Here is an 18,564-nt window from a genome sequence, read left to right on the forward strand (position 1 = left end):
TGCAACAGAACTGCAAGTTTCATAGACTTCCATCTGAAGATCCTTTTCAGTTCTTGACTGAATTCTTGCAGATCTGTGATACTGTTAAGACCAATGGGGTTGATCCCGAGGTCTACAGGCTTATGCTTTTCCCGTTTGCTGTAAGAAACAAGCTAGAGTATGGTTGGACTCTCAACCTAAAGATAGCCTGAACTCTTGGGATAAGCTGGTCACGGCTTTCTTAGCCAAGTTCTTTCCTCCTCAAAAGCTTAGTAAGCTTAGAGTGGATGTTCAAACCTTCAGACAGAAAGAAGGTGAATCCCTCTATGAAGCTTGGGAGAGATATAAGCAACTGACCAAAAAGTGTCCTTCTGACATGCTTTCAGAATGGACCATTCTGGATATATTCTATGATGGTCTATCTGAACTATCAAAGATGTCATTGGACCATTCTGCAGGTGGATCCATTCACCTAAAGAAAATGCCTACAGAAGCTCAAGAACTCATTGACATGGTTGCTAATAACCAGTTCATGTACACTTCTGAGAGGAATTCTGTAAGTAATGGGACGCCTCAGAAGAAGGGAGTTCTTGAAATTGATACTCTGAATACCATATTGGCTCAGAACAAAATATTAACTCAGCAAGTCAATATGATTTCTCAGAGTCTGAATGGAATACAAGCTACATCCAACAGTACTCAAGAGGCATCTTCTGAGGAAGAAGCTTATGATCCTGAGAACCCTGCAAAAATAGAGGTGAATTACATGGGTGAACCCTATGGAAACACCTATAATCCCTCATGGAGAAATCACCCAAATCTCTCATGGAAGGATCAACAAAAGCCTCAACAAGGCTTTAATAATGGTGGAAGAAACAAGTTTAGCAATAGCAAGCCTTTTCCATCATCCACTCAGCAAAAGACAGAGAGTTCTGAGCAGAATCCATCTAGCTTGGCAAATATAGTCTCTGATCTATCTAAGGCCACTCTAAGTTTCATGAATGAAACAAGATCCTCTATTAGAAATTTGGAAGCACAAGTGGGCCAGCTGAGTAAAAGGATTACTGAAACCCCTCCTAGTACTCTCCCAAGCAATACAGAAGAAAACCCAAAAGGAGAGTGCAAGGCCATTAAATTAACCATCATGGCCGAACCTACAAGGGAGGGAGAGGACGTGAACCCCAGTGAGGAAGACCTCCTAGGACGTCCAGAGATCAATAAGGAGTTTCCCTCTGAGGAACCAAAGGACTCTGAGGCTCATCTGGAGACCATAGAGATTCCATTAAACCTCCTTATGCCATTCATGAGCTTTGATGAATATTCTTCTTCTCAAGAGAATGAAGATGTTACTAAAGAGCAAGTTGCCAAGTACCTTGGTGCAATCATGAAGCTGAATGCCAAATTACTTGTTAATGAGACTTGGGAAGATGAACCTCCCTTGCTCACCAATGAACTGAGTGATCTGGATCAACTGAGATTGCCTCAGAAGAAACAGGATTCTGGAAAGTTTTTAATACCTTGTACCATAGGCACCATGACCTTTGAGAAGGCTCTATGTGACCTTGGGTCAGGGATAAACCTCATGCCCCTCTCTGTAATGGAGAAACTGGGAATCTTTGAGGTGCAAGCTGCCAGAATCTCATTAGAGATGGCAGACAACTCAAGAAAACAGGCTTATGGACAAGTAGAGGACATGCTAGTAAAGGTTAAAGGCCTTTACATCCCTGCTGATTTCATAATCCTAGACACTGGGAAGGATGAAGATGAATCCATCATCCTTGGAAGACCCTTCCTAGCCACAGCAAGAGCTGTGATTGATGTGGACAGAGGAGAGTTGGTCCTTCAACTGAATGAGGACTACCTTGTGTTTAAAATTCAAGGATCTCCTTCTGTAACCATGGAGAGGAAGCATGAAAAGCTTCTCTCACTGCAGAGTCAACCAAAGCCCCCACAGTCAAACTCTAAGTTTGGTGTTGGGAGGTCCTAACCTTGCTCTGATTATCTGTGAGGCTCCATGAGAGCTCACTATCAAGCTATTGATATTAAAGAAGTGCTTGTTGGGAGGCAACCCAATGTTATTTAATCATATCTATTTTATTTTCTCTTTGTTATTTCATGTTTTATTAGGTTGATGATCATGTGGAGTCACAAAAACTACTGAAAAATCGAAAACAAAATGAAAAATAGCATTGAAAACAGCACACCCTGAAGGAAGGGCTTACTGGCGTTTAAACACCAGTAAGGAGCATCTGGCTGGCGTTTAACGCCAGAACAGAGCATGAAAGTGGTGTTAAACGCCAGAAACAAGCAGCAGTCTGACATTTAAACACCAGGATTGCACCCAGAGGAAAGCTGGTGTTCAACGCCAGAAACATGCTATAGACTGGCGTTGAACGCCCAAAACAAGCAAGGAAGTGGCGTTTAACGCCAGAAACATGTTGCAGTCTGGCGTTAAACGCCAGGATTGCCTACAAAGGGCGTTTACACGCCTAATAGGTGCAGGGATGAGAAATCCTCAAACACCTCAGGATCTGTAGACCCCACAGGATCCCCACCTACTTCTTCTCTCCTCTTCACACCTTTTCATAACTCTCTTCCCCAAATACCCCTCACCAATCAACTCAATCACTCTTCCCCATCAGTTCTTCACCAATCACATCCATCCTCTCTTCCCCAAAAACCACACCTACCTTTAAATTCAAAATAATTTCCCTCCCAAACCCAACCGGCCGAACCCTAAACCCCTCCCCACTCCTATATAAACCCCTCATTCCCTCTTCATTTTCACACAACAAAACCCTCTCTTCTTCCCCTTGGCCGAAACCATCTCTCTTTCCCTCTCCTCCATTTTTCTTCTTCTTCTACTTCTTTCTTTCTTCTTTTGCTCGGGGACGAGCAACCATTTTAAGTTTGGTGTGGTAAAAGCATAGCTTTTTGTTTTTTCCATAACCATTCATGGCACCTAAGGCCAGAGAAACCTCTAGAAAGAGGAAAGGGAAAGCAATTGCTTCCACCTCTGAGTCATGGGAGATGGAGAGATTCATCTCTAAGGTCCATCAAGACCACTTCTATGAAGTTATGGCCAAGAAGAAAGTGATCCCTGAGGTTCCTTTCAAGCTCAAAAGGAATGAGTATCCGGAGATCCGACTTGAGATCCAAAGAAGAGGTTGGGAAGTTCTCACCAACCCCATTCAACAAGTCGGGATTCTAATGGTTCAAGAGTTCTATGCAAATGCATGGATCACAAGGAACCATGATCAAAGTGTGAACCCAAATCCAAAGCATTGGCTTACTATGGTTCGGGGAAAATACTTAGATTTCAGTCCGGAAAATGTAAGGCTGGCGTTCAACTTGCCAATGATGGAAGAAAATGCACGCCCATACACAAGAAGGGTCAACTTTTATCAAAGGTTGGACCAAGTCTTCATAGACATATGTGAGGAAGGAGCTCAATGAAAAATTGACTCAAGAGGCAAGCCGGTTCAACTAAGAAGGCATGACCTCAAACCAGTGGCTAGGGGATGGCTAGAGTTCATTCAACGCTCAATCATTCCTACTAGTAACCGGTCTGAAGTTACTATAGACCGGGCCATCATGATCCATAGTATCATGATTGGAGAGGAGGTGGAAGTTCATGAGATTATACCTCAAGAACTCTACAAGGTAGCTGACAAGTCCTCCAATTTGGCAAGGTTAGCCTTTCCTCACCTCATTTGCCACCTCTGTAATTCGGCTGGAATTGACATAGAGGGAGACATCCTCATTAAAGAGGATAAGCCCATCACTAAGAAAAAGATGGAGCAAACAAGAGAGCCTGGACCTCAACATGAGCATGAGAAAATTCCTCACCATGAAATCCCTGAGATGCCTCAAGGGATGCACTTCCCTCCACAAAACTACTGGGAACAAATCAACACTTCCCTAGGTGAATTAAGTTCCAACATGGGAAAACTAAGGATGGAGCACCAAGAGCATTCCATCATCCTCCATGAAATTAGAGAAGATCAAAGAGCTATGAGGGAGGAACAACAAAGACAAGGAAGAGACATAGAAGAGCTCAAAAGCACCATTGGTTCTTCAAGAAGAGGAAGACGCCACCCTCACTAAGGTGGACTCATTTCTTAATCTCCTTGTTTATTTATTTTCCTGTTTTTCGGTTTTTGAGCTTTATGTTTTATTTATGTTTGTGTCTTTACTATATGATCACTAGTGTCTAAGTGTCTATGCCTTAAAGTTATGAATATGAATCCATCACCTCTCTTAAATGAAAATTGTTTTAATTACAAAAGAACAAGAAGTACATGGTTTCGAATTCATCCTTAAAACTAGTTTAATTATTTTGATGTGGTGACAATACTTTTTGTTTTCTGAATGAATGCTTGAACAGTGCATATGTCTTTTGAAGTTGATGTTTATGAATGTTAAATAAGTTGGCTCTTGAAAGAATGATGAAAAAGGAGAAATCTTATTTGATAATCTGAAAAATCATAAAAATGATTCTTGAAGCAAGAAAAAGCAGTGAATACAAAAGCTTGCAGAAAACAAAAAGAAAAAGAAAAATGGCAAAAAAAGAGAAGAAAAAGAAAAAGCAAGCAGAAAAAGCCAAAAGCTCTTTAAACCAAAAGGCAAGAGCAAAAAGCCAATAGCCCTTAAAACCAAAAGGCAAGGGTAATAAAAAGAATCCAAGGCTTTGAGAATCAGTGGATAGGAGGGCCTAAAGGAATAAAATCCTGGCCTAAGCGGCTAAACCAAGCTGTCCCTAACCATGTGCTTGTGGCGTGAAGGTGTCAAGTGAAAACTTGAGACTGAGCGGTTAAAGTCAAGGTCCAAAGCAAAAACAGAGTGTGCTTAAGAACCCTGGACACCTCTAATTGGGGACTTTGGCAAAGCTGAGTCACAATCTGAAAAGGTTCACCCAGTTATGTGTCTGTGGCATTTATGTATCTGGTGGAAATACTGGAAAACAAAGTGCTTAGGGCCATGGCCAAGACTCATAAAGTAGCTATGTTCAAGAATCAACATACTGAACTAGGAGAATCAATAACACTATCTGAATTCTAAGTTCCTATAGATGCCAATCATTCTGAACTTCAATGGATAAAGTGAGATGCCAAAACTATTCAAGAGGCAAAAAGCTACAAGTCCCGCTCATCTGATTGGAGCTAAGTTTCATTGATATTTTGGAATTTATAGTATATTCTCTTCTTTTTATCCTATTTTATTTTCAGTTGCTTGGGGACAAGCAACAATTTAAGTTTGGTGTTGTGATGAGCGGATAATTTATACGCTTTTTGGCATTGTTTTTACATAGTTTTCAGTATAATTTAGTTAGTTTTTAGTATATTTTTATTAGATTTTAAATAAAAATCACATTTCTGGAATTTACTATGAGTTTGTGTGTTTTTCTATAATTTCAGGTAATTTCTGGCTGAAATTGAGGGACCTGAGCAAAAATTTGATTCAGGCTGAAAAATGACTGCTGATGCTGTTGGATTCTGAACTCTCTGCACTCAGAATGGATTTTCTGGAGTTACAGAACTCCAAATGGTGCGCTCTCAATTGAGTTGGAAGGTAGACATCCAGGGCTTTCTAGCAATATATAATAGTCCATACTTTGCCCGAGTTTAGATGACGTAAACTGGCGTTCAACGCCAGTTCCATGCTGCATTATGGAGTTAAACGCCAGAAACAGGTTGCAAAGTGGAGTTAAACGCCAGAAACATGTTACAAAGTGGCGTTCAACTCCAAGAGAAGCCTCTACACGTGTAAAGCTCAATGCTCAGCCCAAGCACACACCAAGTGGGCCCCGAAAGTAGATTTCTGCATCATTTACTTATCTCTGTAAACCCTAGTAATTAGTTTAGTATAAATAGGACTTTTTACTATTGTATTTACATCTTTGGATCATCTTTGATTAGTTTTATGCTATCTTAGAATTTTGTGAGGGCTGGCCATTCGGCCATGCCTGAACATTTATCACTTGTGTATTTTCAACGGTAGAGTTTCTACACACCATAGATTAAGGTGTGGAGCTCTGCTGTTCCTCAAAGATTAATGCAAAGTACTACTATTTTTCTATTCAATTCAACTTATTCCGCTTCGAAGATATTTATTCGCACTTCAATATGATAGATGTGATGATCGTGACAGTCATCATCATTCTTAACTTATGAACGCGTGCCTGACAACCACTTCCGGTCTACCTTAGATTGAATGGATATCTCTTGGATATCTAATACAGGGGACCGAGTCCGAGTTATTAGTGTCTTTGTGGTATTCCGAGTAGGATTCAGGGATTGAATGACTGTGACGAGCTTCAAACTCACGAGTGCTGGGCATAGTGACAGACGCAAAAGGATCAATGGATCCTATTCCAGTATGATCGAGAACTGACAGATGATTAGCCATGCAGTGACAGCATATTGAACTATTTTCACTGAGAGGACAGGTGGCCATTGACAACGGTGATGCCTAACATACAGCTTGCCATGGAAAGGAGTAGGAAGGATTGGATGAAGACAGCAGAAAAGCAGAGGTTCAGAGGGACGAAAGCATCTCTATACGCTTATCTAAAATTCTCACCAATGAATTACATAAGTACCACTATCCTATTTTATATTTTATTTATCTTTTACTTATCAATTCATAAAATCAGTTGAATCCGCCTGACTGAGATTTACAAGGTGACCATAGCTTGCTTCAAGCCGACAATCTCCGTGGGATCGACCCTTACTCACGTAAGGTTTATTACTTGGACGACCCAGTGCACTTGCTGGTTAGTTGTACGAAGTTGTGAAACAGAATTAAGAACATGAATGTGCGTATTGAGTTTTTAGCGCCGTTACCAAGGAAGGAACGATCACAATTTCGCACACCACTTGCTTTCTAAGGCTTGCTCTTCCTCTACCAATCCACAAAAATTTAGTGCACAAATACACATATCAAGAGGTCTTTTAAGGGTTGTAATGGGGTTAGGGTCAAGATAGGATTGTATTTGGTTAAGTGGACTAAAATCTGAATCCTTAATTAACCTAAACTTCCCACCTAACTTAAGACAATCCATGTAATCAGAATATAAAATCTAACTCCCCATTAACCATGTTTTTCACATATTCATGCATCCCAATTTTTTAGTACAACTCACATGCATTACTACCACCATTTACTTTGGGGCATTTTGTCCCCTTTTAACATTTTTTTCTTTTTTTTTTCTTTTTCTCTCTTTTTTTCTTTTTTTTTTTCAATGCATATGATTAAGGTGTTGGATGCAAGAATATGTGCTCAACTATTTTTTCACATTTTCACAAAAAAGTCTAACATACTCAATTCCCAAACCAGATATTTCCAACCCAACTTTCCCACACTTAAATCATGAACACTCTCACTAGTCTAAGCTAACCAAGGATTTAAATTAAGGACATTATTATTTTCTGCTTAGAGTTAGTGATGAGCTAAAGTAAAGATTAAATGGGGTTAAAAGGCTCAACATTGGTTTGCAAAGGATAATGAAAGGGTAAGGACATACGGGTATGTAAGCTCAATGAAACAAAGGCCTCAATCACATAAGTGCATGCATACATCAAACAATGGAAATATAGAATCAAGCAAGACAAAGATCACAATTTCATAGAGAACAACACACACCAAAAATAAAACATTGGTTGATAAAATGCAACTAATCAAATAGGCTCAAAAATCTCACAGGTTTTGTGTTCTATGATGAATGGTTTTTTGATGGTATAGAATGTCACAAATGAATTCTCGTTGCAAGTATAGTTTCTAAACCAACAAATAATCCTTTCATGCAAAAAATTGTTTGTCACAAGTACAAACCCCAATAAAAATAAATCGAAGTATTCAAACATTGGGTCATCTCTCAAAGGAATTGCAGGGAAGTGTTCTTGCTATTGATTATGAGATGCATATTTTGGGGTTTTGGATAAGGGACATGGAAGATAAATTGCAAGAGAAGTAAACTAATAACTAAGAAAGCTCTTGGCAAGGAATGAGAATTAGAAGTCCTATCCTCATTATCATCATCAATTGTGATGAGAATTGTCCATTTCTCCCACTTAGTCAACCTCTAACTATGAAGGAAAGTAAAGTGGATCAATCAATTTGAGTCCACAAGTCCTAGTCAAATCCTAAGGAAAGACTAGAGTTAGTGTCATTCAAATTAATTAGCAATTTTTAATTATCAATCAACAAAAGAGTTTGATAACTCAAGAGTCTCCAATTACTCAACCAAAGCCAAAAGGAGAAAAATCTACACTAACATCCTTCCAAGCATTTAATCAAACACTTGAAAGGCACAAAAGGAAAGCAAGATAAGATTGCAAGAAAAGTAAATCTACAACTACTCATTGCAAGGAAATTAAAAGCAATGATTTAAATCAACAATAAAAGAAATCAAACATGAATTGCATTCAAGGGAAATAGAAGAAGCAAGAGTGCATCAACAATAAGGTAAACAATTACAAGAATTCAAATGCTAAAGTAGAGAAAGCAAAGGTAGAAGAACAAGGAATTGTAAAGGAAAAGTAAATTAAAGCATGAATTAAACCTAGATCTAAAAAATTCTAATCTAGATCTAACCTAATTCTAGAGAGAAGAGAGAGCTTCTCTCTCTATAAACTAACTAAAGCATCATGTCCACTAAACTATGTGTTCTCCCCCCTTGACTCCTTTTGATTTCTGCATGTAATAGGCTCAAAAATGAGTTGGATTTGAGCCTGGGAAGCCCAGAAATCGCCCTCAGCGTTTTCACTTTAATGAGGTCACGTGCGAGCATCGACGCGTACGCATGGGTCACGCGTACGCATCACTTGGCAATTTTTCTTTCCACGCGTACGCGTCATGTATGCATACGCGTTGCCACGCGACTTCATATTCCACGCGTGCGCGTCTGCTGCGCGTGCGTGTCGATGAATATTCTCCCAATCCTTGATTTTCCATGATTCCTCCACTTTGCATGCTTTTCTCTTCATTCCTTTGATCCATTCCTAGCCTTTTTAACCTGAATTCACTAACACATACATCAAGGCATCTAGTGGAATCAAAGGTGAATTAAAATTAACCAATTAAGGGCCTAAAAAGCATGTTTTCACATTTAAGCATAAATTAGAAGAAATACATGAAACCATGCCATTTCATAGAATAAATGTGGGAAAATGGTGATAAAATCTCCTAAATTCAGCATAGAATACACCACGAAATAGTGGTGCATCAAATCTCCCCACACTTAAACCAAGAATGTCCTCATGCTTAAACCAAGAAAGAGACAAAGGGTATCATCATTTATTAAAATGTAAACTAACTATATGCAATCTACCTACATGCAACTATCTAAATGAATGCAATTGCTTGGTCAAAACAAATTAATTCCCAAGAAAACTAATATAAGTATAAGGGCTAAAGGTATTAACAGCCAAGCCAAACCCACAATTGAATTGAGTTATTAAATATTTTACAAACTTGCAAGAAAAGAGATGATCCTGGTGAAAACATGTAATTGAGCAATCGAACCCTCACCGGACGTGTATCCGCTCGCTCAAGTGTATGGGGTTGATTCACTCAATTCACTCAATTCTCCCCTAATCATGCTTTCCAAGATTTGTTTTTTATCTAACAATAAATAATTATTTCATGCATGCATACAATTTTCATGAGGTCTTTTCCATAGGTTGTAATGGGGCTAGGGTCAAGGTAAGGATGCATATGGTCAAGTGGACTTGAAATTTGAATCTTTGATCAACCTAAGCTTCCCACCTAACCTATATAGCAACCTATACAAATCTAAACTAACCTAACTACCCATTCTTCACTCTTTCACACACTCATGCATTCTTTTCTTGTTCACAACTCATATGCATTGATTATTATTGAGCTTCACTTTGGGGCAATTTGTCCCCTTTTTTATTGTTCAAATTTTTTTTTTCTATTTTCTCATTTTTTTCTTTTTGAAATAAAGTATATACAAAAGTATCAATGCATATAGTTTTACATTTAATTAACACATGAGTATGTACCCATTTCCCAAGATCTTCAATAAAAATACAAAACTACCCTTTTTCTCAACCAATGTCCCAAGTTTCTCCACACTTGAATGATACACACTCACTAGCCTAAGCTAATCAAAGATCCAAATTAAGGATATTTATTATTTTTCACTTCAAGGCTTGTAATGTGCTAATATTAAGAACAAAGGGGATTGAATTAAGCTCAAAGTTGGCTAACAATGGAAGATAAAAGGTAAGGCTATTTGGGTAAGTGAGCTAAATGAAATGATGGCCTCAATTATATAAATGCATGTCTACACAAAATAATGGACATAAAGAATCAAACAAATCAAAGATCACAATCATAGAAAGAGAATAATACACACAAGAAGGAGAATAAGTGGTTATAAGATGTAACCACACAATTAGGCTCAAAACTCACTTATTGTGTTCTTAGCTCAAAAACATGTTCCACAATATATAATTCAAGCAAGTTCAATGAAAAGTTTTTACTCAAATCAATTGGGGTGCCCTATAGATAAATTTCCTAAAGAATTTCATTATTTTGACTAAGCTTATTATGTATATACATGCAAAAGTAAGAAAATTCCTAAAATACCTAAAAATAAAATGCAAAAGTATTGGGATTAGAAACTTGTCACCCAAAAGTACTGATTCGGTCGGACGACCTCCCCACACTTAAAAGTTTGCACCGTCCTCGGTGCATTCAAAGATGAGCAAGGGGGTACGGCGACTTGCCGAGTTGCCACCTTCAGCTGGTGGATCAACCGGTTGCTGCGTGTTCTTTCTTCCGCTTCCGTTTTAGCTTATAATGAATCATCCTGAAAATAGAAGGCAGGATAATAAGAAAAGTAAATGCAAAAGCAAGGAAGCATAAATTGTTGGAATGAGGTAATAATTACTAGAATCAAGTGAGTGACCCAATGTGTGACATTAATGAAACAAGTGTGTGAATTCTAAATTAGGCGCCTTTTAGAGCACATACACTATTATAAAGAGCTATGTCACAGTTACACAAAAAGGAACATGCACTTCACTCGTTCTAGTGTGCTTGAGATGCTCTAAAGTCGTAGGTTAAAACAACCAAATAAGCAATAAAGAAGCATGAAAGCACTCAAGCCAAAAACATGTGGATGCAAATGATCAAGAAACACAACGCATTAAGATAAACGCATAACATCCATCAAGAAATTGCCTAATCAAAGAAAAGAATTCAAATCACATGGTGGCCAAATCATGCAATTCAAAAGATTTAAAAAGCTTGAGGGCAATGCCATTCACTTGGTATTTACAAAGGTTAAGCATTAAAAACTCCAACCAAGTAACAATTTGTAACCTCAACAAAGAATCCAACGATGACAATTAACAACAATGATGTTAAACTAACATATCATCAATAATCAGCAGCAATAGATAGTAAACAAGATTAACAATCCAACACTTATTATGAAAAATGAAAAATTAAATGAAAATTAAACTGACTAAACAACTAACTATCTAAAAGAAATGGTTATAAATGGTGTTTGAAAGTGTTGGATGATGGAAAGAGAAGGGAAAGAAAAGAGAAGAAGAAAGAAGAAGGAAAGAAATGGAGAGAAGATGAGAAAAAAAAGTGTGTGAAACAAGGCAATCCACGTGTGGGGTGGTGAAATGGGGTCGACACGTATGCGTGGGTCACGTGTATGCATGATGGCCTATTCAGAGAGTTGACACATAAGCGTGCCCCACGCGTACGCGTGTGTGGGAATCGCGCGCCCAGCAAAGTGTTCGCGCGATGTTTGCGCAACTCTCGGGAAAATGGCTTGGAGGTGGAATTTTTGAATCCACGCGTACGCGTGGGTGACGCATGCGCGTGGATGGTCGAAAATGCTTGAGTCACTGGGGCACATGTACGCATGGGCTGGTGCTCTATTTTTCAAAATTATTCTATGTTTTTGCACCAAACCAAGCATTCCAAACCACAAAACAGCTACCAAAACACCCTAAAACCTTATTTAACATACTAAACTACCAAATACACCCAACAAACTAATCAAAACATGAAATTAACTAATTTTACCAATATTTACAAAAGAGAAAAATGAAAAGATTTTACCATGGTGGGGTGTCTCCCACCTAGCACTTTTATTTATTGTCCTTAAATTGGACTTATGGGGAGCTCCTCATCAAGGTGGCATGTGCTTGTACTCATCTTGGAACATTCACCAATGCTTGAGTCTCCAATAAGCTCCATTCTTCACAATTAATGCCTTCAAGCTTTGATGGAGTTCTTCACAAACCGTGGGCTCCCGAGATTGATTCTCCTTGTGCGATACGGGATCCCACACTTTGTTTTGACACCCATCTTCTAATTGATCATCATGATTCCAATTGGGTGGTTTAGCCTTGGAATTCTTAAAGAAGCCTCCAAACAACTTCCTAGACCCATGCACTTTGGTTCTACACCAACCATTGCTATTCAACTTTGAGCATGCAACCATCATGAACTTAAAGTGATGTTTCCAACCACTACACAACTCTTTCCTACTATTAACTCCACAAAGATCTCTAAGTTGACCATCATTTTCAATCAAACCATATTCAAGTGAAAAAGTAAAGCTTAGGGATAAGAATTTTACCCATTTGAATTTTGTGTAGGATGGTGACTTAAGAAGGGGTGGTCCCAATGATCTTGCAAGTGCTACTCCCTTGTGCTCTTCTTTGACTACCTCCACCTCTTGGCAAGCTTCGTCAATGTCAATTCCTCGTTCACCAACTTCTTCTATACATTCCTCAATGCCCAAGTCATGTGTTAGAGATTGTGCATTAGTCTCCTCAACATCAATTTCACAACACAATGAGGAAGGTTCAACAATATCACATAGCACATTAGTTGGTGTGGAATTAACTTCAATAAGAGGACTTATTATTTGCTCAACTTTACCTAGGTCTTCAACCACTTCTTCTTTTTTAACAATCATAGCTTCCTCCAATTGTTCCAACGCAAAGAAAAATTCCTCATTTTCCACCAGAGTTTCCAATCTCTCCTTCATGCTATGCTCTTCAAATGATTCTCCACATGTGGCCATGGGAGTGATTTGATCATTCCAGCATTGGGAGGCTAATCGGTTTACCACCTCGTCCAAGGTGGCCGTGAATTCTAGTGCCTCCCTTTTCATCTTTTCTTTCCCTTGAAGGAGAAGACCAAGGGTCTCATCTATTAGAGATTGGGGTAGATAGGAGGATTCATTATTTTGGAGAAAGGTTTCATGATAGGAAGGTAGTTCTTCTTGATAGGGGTGTGGCGGTTCAACACTCTCCATTTTTTCCCTTGTTGCACAACACACTCCACGGTTGCTCCTCCACAATCATCCTTGAACACATTTTGCTTGTGGCATGAATCCCATGAGTCTATCTTCTGACAGATGATTGCTTGAAGCCGGTCCATTGATTCCTTGAGGCGATATCTTGATTCTTGTTCCGAATTGCTAGCATAAGTAAGATCATATTGCTCTTGGATCGATGGTCATGAGTATTCTTCCATGGAGGGTTGTGATGAAAAGTAGAATTCATCTTGTGGGTAAAAATTTGCACACATTAGAGGTGGTTCATCTTGGTAATAATATGGAGGAGGTGGTTCTTGGAAGTGTTGAGGTTGGAATGGTGGTGGTTCTATATGTGGCTTATATGGCTCATAGGGTTGTTGGTATGGTGGGTAGGAATTAGGGTCTTACGAAGGTGTTTGGTGAAAAGGGGCTTGTGAGTATGGTTGAGGGCTATGTTAAGGGTGAGGTTCATAAGCATATGGTGGTGCTTGTTGGTAACTACAAGGGGGTCCACCATAGCTATTGGATTGATATGCATTAGGAGTGGAATTATACCTATAAGAGACTGGAGGAGGTTGTTGCCAAGAAGGTTGTCCATAAGCTTGAGGCTCCTCCCAACCTTGATTTTTCCATCCTTGATGCATATCCTCATTGAAGCTTTCATTCCCTACAACATAATTTGAACCAAACTCATAGCCAAAATGAGAATTCATGATAGCAAGGACAAAATGATGAGAAGATAATTTATACCCTTTTTGGTATTGTTTTTACATAGTTTTTAGTATGTTTTAGTTACTTTTTATTATATTTTTATTAGTTTTTATGCAAAAATCACATTTCTGGACTTTACTATGAGTTTGTGTGATTTTCTGTGATTTCAGGTATTTTCTGGCTAAAATTGAGGGACCTGAACAAAAATCTGATTCAGAGGCTGAAAAAGGACTGCAGATGCTGTTAGATTCTGACCTCCCTGCACTTGAAGTGGATTTTCTGGAGCTACAGAAGCCCAATTGGCGCTGTCTCAAATACGTTGGAAAGTAGACATCCTGGGCTTTCTAGAAATATATAATCGTCCATACTTTGCCCGAGATTTGATGGCCCAAACGGGCATTCAAAGTCAGCTTAAAACATCTTGGCGTAAAACGCCCAAACTGGCACCATAATTGGAATTAAACACCCAAACTGGCACCAAAGCTGGAGTTTAACTCCAGGAACAGCCTATGCATGAAAAAGCTTCAATGCTCAGCCCAAGCACACACCAAGTGGGCCCCCAAAGTGGATTTCTACACTATCTGCATTTAGTTACTCATTTTTTTGTAACCCTAGATTACTAGTTTAGTATAAAAACTACTTTTAAAAGATTTATCTAGAGAGTATTTTGACGAGACTTTTGGTTGAGCTTTTTGCCATATTGTACACGTTTGGAGGCTGGCCTCATGGCCATGCCTAGACTTTTCACTTATGTATTTTCAACGGTGGAGTTTCTACACCCCATAGATTAAGGTGTGGAGCTCTGCTGTTCTTCATAAATTAATGCAATTACTACTGTTTTCTATTCAATTCACGCCTACTTCTTCTCTAAGATATTCACTCGCACTTCAACCTGATGAATGTGATGACCCATGACAATCATTATCATTCTCACTTATGAACACGTGCCTGGCAACCACTTCCGTTCTATTTGCAATCGCTTGAGTGTGTATCTCTTGGCCTCCTGGTTCACGACGCATGATTGCCTCTCCTGACAACAGAGCATTTCATTCCGTGAAATCAGAGTCTTCGTGGTATAAGCTAGAACCATTAGCAGCATTCCTGAGATCCGAAAAGTCTAAACCTTGTCTGTGGTATTTCGAGTAGGATATGGGAAGGGATGACTGTGACGAGCTTCAAACCTGCAAATGTGGGGCACAAGTGACAGTGTGCAAAAAGATAATGGTCTTACTCCGACGCTAGCGGGAACCGACAGATGATTAGTCGTGCGGTGACAGCGCATATGGATTTGTTTAATCCGAGAGGATCATACAACTTGCCATGGAAGGAGGTAACACATGATTGGTAGAAGGCAGTAGGAAAGCAGAAGTTCAGAAGCAACAAAGCATCTCCAGACGCTTATCTGAAATTCTCACCAATGAATTACATAAGTATTTCTATCTTATTTTATGTTTTATTTATGTTTTAATTATCAAAACCTCATAACCAATTGAATCCGCCTGACTGAGATTTACAAGGATGACCATAGCTTGCTTCAAGCCGACAATCTCCGTGGGATCGACCCTTACTCACGTAAGGTTTATTACTTGGACGACCCAGTGCACTTGCTGGTTAGTTGTGCGAAGTTGTGAAAAAGAGTTGAGATTACGATCACGCGTACCAAGTTTTTGGCGCTGTTATCAGAGATCACAATTTCGTGCACCATGTTTTTGGTGCTGTTGCCGGGGATTGTTCGAGTTTGGACAACTGACGGTTCATCTTGTTGCTCAGATTAGGTAATTTTATTTTATTTTTAAGCTTTTTTTTATTTTCGCAAAAAAATTCAAAAAAAAATATACAAAAAAATTTTATTCTATTCTTCAGAATTTTTAAGAATGAATTTTAGAGTTTCAGATGATGCTTTTATCATCACAGGAGCTAGTTGATTCCCATCAATTTGGCTGTTGTATGTAATGTCCTGCTGAAACTTGGCTAGCCATGTCTAATATTTTTAGACTGAAGCTTTAGACTAACATTGCATGATTCCTGGAATTCCCATAAAAAAATTTTGAATTTATTTATTTTCTTTTTCAAAATAATTTTCGAAAAATACAAAAAAATTTCATAAAATCATAAAAACAAAAAATTTTGTGTTTCTTGTTTGAGTCTAGTGACAAATTTTAAGTTTGGTGTCAATTGCATTTTTCTTATTTTCGAAAATTCATGCATGGTGTTCTTCATTGATCTTCAAGTTGTTCTTGATGATTCTCTTTGTTTGATCTTTAAATTTTCTTGTTTGGTGTCTTTTCTTGTTTCTCATATGCATTCTTGAATTATTAGTGTCTAAAGAATAAAAATTTTTAAGTTCTTGATGTTTATCATGATCTTCAAAGTGTTCTTGGTGTTCATCTTGACATTCAAAGTGTTCTTGCATGCATTATTAGTTTTGATCTTAATTTCTTGTGTTTTGTGTCATTTTTGTGTTTTTCTCTTTCCTTATTAAAGTTAAAAATAAAAAAATATATTTCCCTTATTTCACTTATAAATTTCAAAATTTTGAATTGATTTAGTCAAAAAGTTTTAAAAATTTTATCTTTTTCAAAAATCAAATCTTTTTCATTTTTTCTTAATATTTTTGAAAACTTTAAAAATTTGATTTTCAAAATCTTTTTCTTATTTTTATTTCATATTTTCGAAATTAATGCTAACATTTAATGTTTAGATTCAAAAAAAAAAATTTTCAAGTTGTTACTTGCCTATTAAGAAAGGTTCAATTTTTAAATTCTAAAATCATATCTTTTAGTTTCTTATTAGTCAAGTAATCAACTTTAATTTCAAAAAAATCAAATCTTTTTAATTTCTTTTTCAAATCTTTTTCAAAATAAGATTTCAATCATATCCTTTTCAAAATCAATTTCAAAATCTTTTCTAACTCCTTATCTTTTCAAAATTGATTTTCAAATCTTTTTCAATTAACCACTTAACTTTTTGTTTGATTTTAAAAGTTTACTATTTCAATCATATCTTTTTCAAAACCACCTAACTACTTTTCTCTCTCCAATTTTTGAAAATCACTAACCATTTTTTTTAAAAATCTTTTTAATTAATTAATTTATTTAGTTTTCAAATTTTATTTTATTTCTTCCCTTAATTTTCGAATACTAACCAATAATTAAAATAAAAACAAAAATATTTTCTTTTTATTTTAATTTAAAATTCGAATTCTCTCTCTTTCATCTCTTTCTATTTATTTATTTATTTACTAACACTTCTCCTCTTCTTATAATTCGAACCCTCTCTCCCTCTCTGTGTTCGAATTCTTCATCTTCTCGCTTCTTCATTCTACTATTCTATTCTTCTACTCATATAAAGGAATCTCTATACTGTGACATAGAGGACTCCTATTCTTTTCTATTCTCTTCTTTTTCAAATGAGCAGGAGCAAGGATAAGAACATTCTTGTTGAAGCTGATTCAGAACCTGAAAGGACTCTAAAGAGGAAGCTAAGAGAAGCTAAAGCACAACACTCTGGAGAGAACCTGACAGAATTTTTCAAAAAAGAAGAAGAGATGGCCGAACCTAATAACAATGGTGGAGATGCAAGGAAGATGCTTGGTGACTTTATTGCACCCTCTTCTGACTTATGTGGAAGGAACATCTCAATTCCTGCAATTGGAGCAAACAACTTTGAGCTTAAGCCTCAATTAGTTTCTCTGATGCAGCAGAATTGCAAGTTTTATATACTTCCATTGGAAGATCCTCATCAGTTCTTAGCTGAATTCTTGCAAATCTGTGACACTGTTAAGACCAATAGGGTTAATCCTGAGGTCTACAGACTTATGCTTTTCCCCTTTGCTGTAAGAGACAGAGCTAGGACATGGTTGGACTCACAACCTAAAGATAGCCTAAACTCTTGGGAAAAGTTGGTCAATGCCTTCTTGGCCAAATTCTTTCCACCTCAAAAGTTGAGTAAGCTTAGAGTGGAAGTCCAAACCTTCAGACAGAAGGAAGGTGAATCCCTCTATGAAGCTTGGGAAAGATACAAGCAATTGATTAGAAGGTGTCCTTCTGACATATTTTCAGAATGGAGCATTATATGTATATTCTATGATGGTTTGTCTGAATTGTCCAAGATGTCATTGGACCACTCTGCTGGAGGATCTCTTCATATGAAGAAGATGCCTGCAGAAGCCCAGGAACTCATTGAGATGGTTGCAAATAACCAGTTCATGTATACTTCTGAAAGGAATCCTGTGAATAATGGGACAACTCAGAAGAAAGGAGTTCTTGAGATTGATACTCTGAATGCCATATTGGCTCAGAACAAAATATTGACTCAGCAAGTCAATATGATTTCTTAGAGTCTGTCTGGAATGCAAGCTGCAACAGGCAGTACTAAGGAAGCTTCCTCTGAAGAAGAAGCTTATGACCCTGAGAATCCTGCAATGGAAGAAGTGAATTACATGGGAGAATCCTATGGAAATACCTATAATCCTTCATAGAGGAATCACCCTAATCTCTCATGCAAGGATCAGCAGAAGCCTAATCAAGGCTTCAATAATAATAATGGTG

General features: G+C 37.8%; 2 non-coding genes across 2 annotated transcripts; both read right to left on the reverse strand.

Moving 5' to 3' along the window:
* Positions 1-253: 253 nt before the first annotated feature.
* On the reverse strand, positions 254-361 carry LOC148567208 (small nucleolar RNA R71). Its single transcript, XR_015882040.1, has one exon. It is a non-coding gene; the product is annotated as a small nucleolar RNA R71 (small nucleolar RNA).
* A 17,602-nt stretch (positions 362-17,963) lies between these two features.
* On the reverse strand, positions 17,964-18,067 carry LOC148567209 (small nucleolar RNA R71). The gene has a single exon (XR_015882712.1). It is a non-coding gene; the product is annotated as a small nucleolar RNA R71 (small nucleolar RNA).
* Positions 18,068-18,564: the final 497 nt, after the last annotated feature.

The sequence above is a fragment of the Arachis ipaensis genome, chromosome B4 (genome assembly GCF_059453495.1).
Source record: "Arachis ipaensis isolate K30076 ecotype BB chromosome B4, ASM5945349v1, whole genome shotgun sequence".
Taxonomy (NCBI): Eukaryota; Viridiplantae; Streptophyta; class Magnoliopsida; order Fabales; family Fabaceae; genus Arachis; species Arachis ipaensis.